General features: G+C 41.6%; 1 pseudogene; it reads right to left on the reverse strand.

Annotated features, from left to right (window-relative positions):
* Positions 1-4,980: 4,980 nt before the first annotated feature.
* LOC120038948 lies at positions 4,981-6,718 on the reverse strand (annotated as a pseudogene).
* Between the last annotated feature and the right edge of the window lie 528 nt (positions 6,719-7,246).

The raw sequence follows: 7,246 nt of genomic DNA on the forward strand, positions 1-7,246 counted from the left end.
AAAATAATCTGTTGTTCTATTCTAACAGAATGGCAGCACACTCCCCGCCTGGTTTATAGAAATTGTGCCACTATGAAATTAAACATGTATCAAGAAACAAATAATGTCCTTTCTTTATTTTTATATTTTGTCTCTAGGATGCTTCAACAAGAAGAACAACAATCTCTGAGATTGGTCTCAGAAACACCTTAGCAGCCCCTTGCTTGACAATTTTTAGTTCTACTTTCCTAACCTTTTTGTCGGTACTGGGAAAGGTTTTGACCACAAGCCCGACTGGCCAGTCATTTCTGTGTGCCTGACTGTCTTTCAATAAGACAACATCTCCCACTTTTACATGTGTCTTTTCTACGTCTCTGCAGCGTTGTCAGGTACTCCTGTCCCACCTTTTCCAAAAGGTGTCAGCGAGACACTGGACTTGCTTCCACTGTTTTCCATGAAGGTCGTTCATGCTGAAGTATCCAGAAGGGGCTGAGGAAGTGCTGGTCTTTTGTGTCAGTAACATTGAGGGTGTGAGAATGGCAGGCATGTCAGGGTCGGTTGACACTGACACTAAGGGTCTCGCATTGGTTATTGCCATAACTTCAGACGTAAGAGCGCTCAAGACCTCATGTGTGAGACTAGGCGTGCCCGTCTGAAACAGCATAGAATTTAAGATACGTCTGGCAACCCCGATGATACTCTCCCAAGAACCACCCATATGAGACGGGTGTGGGGGATTAAATATCCAAGTACATCCCTTGTCTGAGAGGTATTTAGTCAGTTCTGAGTCATTTGTGTCGATTCCCAGTTCCCTGCAGGCACCTATAAAGTTTGAACCTCGATCAGAGCGTAGCACTTTTGCTGGACCACGGATAGAGAAAAAATGCCTCAGTGTGCTGATGAAGCATGGATTCGATGAGCTCAATATGGACTGCTCTAGTAGATATACATGTAAAGAGTACCGCCCAGCTCTTGGAGTCTGCACTACCACCTCTTTTATTTATTTGTATTTCACCTTTATTTAACCAGGTAGCCAGTTGAGAACAAGTTCTCATTTCCAACTGTGACCTGGCCTGACCTCTAGTGCGACGAGTTATGACATTCCATGGTCCAAACACATCAAGTCCAACGCTGGTGAATGGTGGTTCAGATGTGAGTCTGCCTGCAAGTCAGCCATCTTTTGGTCAAGTAACCTCCCTCTAACTTTGCGGCAGGTGACACACTTGTGGATGATACCAGAGACCAGACGTTTGCTACAACTCACTTGTACTGCATGGTTTATTACAGTCCTGCCAGCCTCTGCAGTTGGTGTTGTCCGCACCTTCATGGAAGGATCTGGCAAGATGAATGAGTCGTGCTGTGGCTCGATTGAGAGCTTTCCAGCTTGAGAACCTCTCAAAGCGATGAGAGCCACGTTGAGCTCCAGAAACCTTAGTGGCGAAGGCTGTGACATCTGGTCGAATCTCTGCATCTGCGTGAGGCTCTACAAGGTCAAAATTGATGTTCTCAGGCTCACTTTAGTTTGCTTGGGTCAGGAAAGGTGGACCTGTTTAAGAGTGCAGCTAGTACGGGCCTGGTTGCATGATCTGCTGGATTGCTGTCAGTGTTTACATAACACCACTGATCTGGATGGGTAGACTTCCTGATGCGAGTTACCCTATTGGCAACATACACATAGAATCTTTTGGTGACATTGTGGATGTAACCGAGAACTATCTTACTGTCTGTGTAGAACTTGGACGCATTTACATCAATGTCCATTTCGTCTCTGATCAGTTCATACATCTCAACAGCTAGCACAGCCGCACACAGTTCTAGGCGTGGGATAGTGTGGGCCGGTCGAGGGGCCAATTTTGATTTCCCCAAGATAAATCCAACATGGCATTGACCTTTCCGAGTCAATAACTCTCAGGTAGGCTACCGTTCCTATGGCTACTGTAGAGGCATCCGAGAAGATGTGCAGCTCTCTTCTTTGAGTGGTAGACAAGGAGACTGGGATGTAGGTCTGCTGAATATACAGATGTTCCAACTCCATCAAAGATTCCTTCCACATTTTCGATTCCTCTTCTTTTTCTGTGGGAAGGGAGGCATCCCACTCACTCTGGTCAGAAGAGAGTTCTCTAATTAAGGCTTTACCTTGCATTGTTATTGGAGCCACGAACCCAAGGGGGTCATAAAGACTATTCACTGTGGACAGGATGCCTCTCCGCGTAAAAGGCTTCTCATTGTGGGACACCTGGAATGTGAAGCTGTCTGTTTCCAGGTTTCAGGAAAGTCCAAGGCTCCGTTGAAAGTGGAGAGGATCCACTCCAGGGTCCAGGTCTTTTAAGTCTTTAGCACGGTCCTCCATGGGGAAGGCTTCCATAACTGTTTTGCTATTGGATGCAATCTTGTGTTGTTTCATTTTGGACTCCGCTAACATTGCTTGTGTTTTTCTTAGAATGTTGATAGCTTCTTCTGTAGTAGCTACTGATGTCAGACCATCATCGACGTAGAAGTTCCTCACTACATATTGCTTGGGTTTTGACCCGTGTTCCTTCTCACCCTGTAGAGCTGCTTGTCTCATGCAGTAGATGGCTGGTGAGGGGCTGTTCCCAAACACCTGCACTTTCATCCTGTACTCAGTTATGTTTCTATCTGGAGTGTTGTCTTCATACCAGAGAAACCTTAAGTAATTTCTGTGATCCTCACATACACCAAAACAGTAAAACATTTGTTACACATCTGCCGTTAGTGCAATGCAATCCTCGCGGAAGCGCATTAGGACGCCCAAGAGTGTGTTGTTTAAGTCTGAACCACTGAGCAGAACGTCTTAGCACTGGAGTCAAACACCACTCTAATTTGTTCAGGCGCTTGTGGATAGTAAACACCAAATATGGGCAGATACCAGCGTTCTTTGTCTCCCTCTAATGGCGGAGAAGGTTTGACTTGGTCGTTATCCAGCATCTTTTGCATGAAGAATAAAATTACTTTCATTTCAGGCTTTTTGTCTAAAGTCTTGCGAAGTGATGTGAGACGGTCCATGGCCTGCTCCCTGTTATTAGGAAGGTCTAGTGGGGCGAAAGGGTAGTGGAGCCACCCAGTTGTTTCCATCATCCTGGAAAACCTGTTCGTCCATAATGTCCAAGAAGGCTTTGTCCTCCACTGATGGTGCTGGTTTATCATCGTCTTGTGTTTCGTCAAACACGGAACATCCCAGGCTGTCTGTGTCCACAGTTGTGCTTGGATCTCTCGAGTGCACTGTAGAGAGAGAGATGTGTTTTTGAGCAATGCTGTTGAAGTTCTCTTTCACCTGGATGAAGTCAGGGCAAGGGCTCAGATAGGATGTGCGACCATTTTGAAGTATGTTTGTCTTGAACACGTTAACACTGGCTGGTCGGTGAGCCGTTCCAAGACAGACCTCACCCACGATGACACACCCGAGGTCGAGTTGCTATGCATAAGGAATGTCGTGGGGCCCATTGATTTGCTCTTGCACCTTGTGTAGCCTTAAGATGTCTCGTCCTAAGATCAGGAGGATGGGAGCGTCTGTGTCCACAGCTGGAATTTTGTCTGCTACTGTTTGCAGATGGGATGATGATACGCAATGTCGGAGGAGGGAATTTCCATCCTATCGTCTGGCATCATGTCATTCCATGTGATTACCTCATGAAGCTGGTTGAGAGAATGCCAAGAGTGTGCAAAGCTGTCATCAAGGCAAAGAGTGGCTTCTTGGAAGAATCTCAAATTTAAAATATATTTTGATTTGTTTAACACTTTTTTGGTTACTACATGATTCCATAGTGTTTTTTCAAAGTTTTGATGTCTTCACTATTATTCTACAATGTAGAAATTAGTAAAAATAAAGAAAAACCCTTAAAGAATAAATAAATAAAGACAATTGTAGCCCTAAGAAGTTAAAGAATAAATTAAGAAAATTGTGGATTGTCGTCTCCACAAACTATGAAATGCGTTATGAAGAAAATTCTATAGGCCTACTGATGCCTACATGAACACAAAGGGTCTATCTGACTCCAAATACACCAGAATCCTGAAGAATTAAGAGAAAACAAGCATAGAAAAGGTTATAGGTGTTAATAAAAATTAAAAAACAATGTAAGGCTTCTATTATAATATAATTATTTTGGCGAGAACCTGGTTGATTAACAATATTTGGTTGTTATCACGTTTGGTCTTTTATATAAAAATGTTGGACAAAAAATAGACAGCTGCTCATCAAGCATTGCTCAAATAACTTTCAAAAGATTGTTCCAAAGTTTGACCCCGAAAAAGTTTGTTCCAATGAATGAAGTCGTACAAAAATGAGTGTCTTTTCCTACGTATTAAGTAGCACAAAAATGCATATCTTTTCACACAAAAACGCACAAAAGTGCTTGAAATATGCAAAATACTTTTCGTACATATTTGCACGAATTGAGTGTGAGATTGTGTTGCAACACAACAAACCAACGTGCCAACGTGTTTTACACCATTGGTTGAAACAATGCAAATATTAACAACCACTGTATATCTTCAAAATGTAGATAAAACTAGAATTGTGATTTCTTGGATAATCCTTCCTTGCATCTATAGTTCTGTGACAGTGGTTCTTTTTTTCAACCCCATCTCTCAGCTATTTACAAAAATAGTGGTTGAGTGTGCTTTGGTTTGTTTGAACTGCAGAGTTCCCCTTTAGAAAGTCAGTCTATAAAAAAATGATGCATGAAAGCATGAATGGATGAATGCAGGCATGCATGAATGCATGAATTAATTATATAAGTGAATGAAAACAATATGAGAATAGTTGTAAGTATTTTTTATTAAATTGTATTATAAATAAAACACGAATAAATAAATACATAGTGTACACATAATATCAGTCTACCAATATATATAAATAAATAAATCAGTCATTCAGTCAATCTAGCAGCCGGCCAGTCAGTCAGTATATATATCAGCCATCAATCTGTTAGCCAGCCTGAGGAATATGTCACGTCTCCAATGATGATTCTGTGGTTCTCCTCACGGCTTGACTCTGCTGTCAATGAATTTCTTGAACTGCACCAAGTTTTCGCGAATCTCCTTTCGCACAATCTCCCATGCGCATGCGCTGTGTTCCTGGAGAGCGTACAAGATATACATTTTATTTCAGTCAACTCAACCACTGCAGGTGTTGTTGCTCCAACGCATCCATCGACATAAAAACGGCACTGGGCAATTCCAAGTTTCATATGTGAGTTGTGGCATTGAAATGTGTCCTATTTCTGGTGATCTAGAACTTTTGCTCAGATTAATTTAGCCTCTATTTGAGGACATTTGAAATTGGACCCACCTTGTCTTTCAAGACGGTGTTCAGCTTGTTGAAATATGTTTTCAGAGTAACCGACCCTCCATCTCCAGAGGATTTCCAAACACCACCTACGACCTGGAGACAATATAAAATGCTGGTGAGTGCATTAATTCGGTTTGATGAGACGGTTATGAAAATATATAACAAAAATATTTGTAGTGTATAAATTATGTAAATACCAATGCCCACGATTGTCTGCCCCAAAATACACTGAGTGAACACCACATTAGTAACACGTTCCTAACATTGGTTGCACCCCGTTCTACCCCAGAACAGCCTAAATTCGTCAGGGCATGTGTTCCACAGCGATAGTGGCCCATGTTGACTCCAATACTTCCCACAGTTGTGTCATGTTGGCTGGATGTCCTTTGGGTGGTGGACCATTCTTCATACACAAAGGAAACTGTTGAGCATAAAAAGCCAGCGGCGTTGCAGTTCTTGACACATTCAAACTGGTGCGCCTGGCACTACTAGCATACTCCCGTGAAAGACACTTACATATTTTGTCTTGCCCATTCACCCTCTGAATGGCACACGTACACAATCCATGTCTCAAATGTCTCAAGGCTTCCTCCACACCAATAGGAGTGGATCTAACAAGTGAGGGATCATTGCTTTCACCTGGATTCAGCTGGCCAGTCTGTGTCATGGAAAGAGCCGGTCTTCCTAATGTTTTGTACACTCAGCGTATAACCCATAGACTACACAAGAGGGATCATACTTACACATAACTCTAAGTTTTGAACTTGACGATATATGACGTTTTGGAACAGTTTAAGTTTTGTTTTGTTCCACGTGACAGACGTCAGACTGTTGTTATATAATTGGTCCACATATCGCATAGCCTCTAATGCAACCACAGAGACGTCCTCACCCTGGATAAAATAAAACAGGGTTTTAGGCATTGGGTGTCTAAAGAAGTGGTTAAACTTCCAATTTACTATACTGTACTTTATTATACTGTACTTTAGTTTATCAAAATACTGAAGTGTATCCTACCTCTGTGTTCTTGTAAACATCCTCTGGAAACAGTTCGACGTTTTCTTCTGCACATAAGTGGAAAGAGTCCACCCTGAAATAGAATTCATATCAATATCAAGAAGTAAACTATATTGTGATAGTAACCTTAAATGAAACAATGTTGTTCAAACGTGAAAGCATTGCTTAACAATAAAATGTGCTATAATGCAAAATAGAAATTTGAATATCATTGCGAATTTTGCGCATCAATTTGTGCACACCAAATAGCGGACTGGTGCAGTTTAAATTCCTCACCATATCTGAGAGCAGGTCTATGCTCACGTCGTTCAGCTTCCCCAACCTAAACTGCGTCCAGTTGCAAGGTGTTGATGCTGCTGTGCCTTGGCAGAACAGAGTCAGGCAAATGCTCAACCATTTCAATACAGCCATGTTTCTTTTATAAGACTTGAATGGAACAGCTATTAAAAATGAATAAAGACGGATTATCTTAATCTTGATTGATATGATACCTAGACTGTTGAAGTTGCCCATTTTATATAAGACAAGTATCGCTACGTAAAGGTGTCAAAATCCCTTTGTGGTGAAGAAGGGTTTCGTAGTTCAGGCTTTCGCTTCCCTTTATAAGCCCCAATTTTCAGCGGGTGATTATTAATTATGCTATTGTAAAACTAATCAGAAAGTGTTTGCCTATCAAGTTAACAGTTTTCATATGTAGAGAATTGCATTGGAGCAGTGCATTTCATGCTAACATATTCAGCAGGTGTTAAAATGTAGGACATGTTGAATATTAAAAACTAAGAAAACCATGCTGATTTTTTATTTCTATAATACAATGGTACAGGGCTCTCTCCTATGAAATGAGGGCCATGTTCAATATAAATATGCTGTAGTTTTGGACATTGCACACCACATTTTTCAGATTCTGTGTAGAAAGGTTTTTTGATAGTCGTAGCACGG

Source organism: Salvelinus namaycush, unplaced genomic scaffold (genome assembly GCF_016432855.1).
Source record: "Salvelinus namaycush isolate Seneca unplaced genomic scaffold, SaNama_1.0 Scaffold2440, whole genome shotgun sequence".
NCBI lineage: Eukaryota > Metazoa > Chordata > Actinopteri > Salmoniformes > Salmonidae > Salvelinus > Salvelinus namaycush.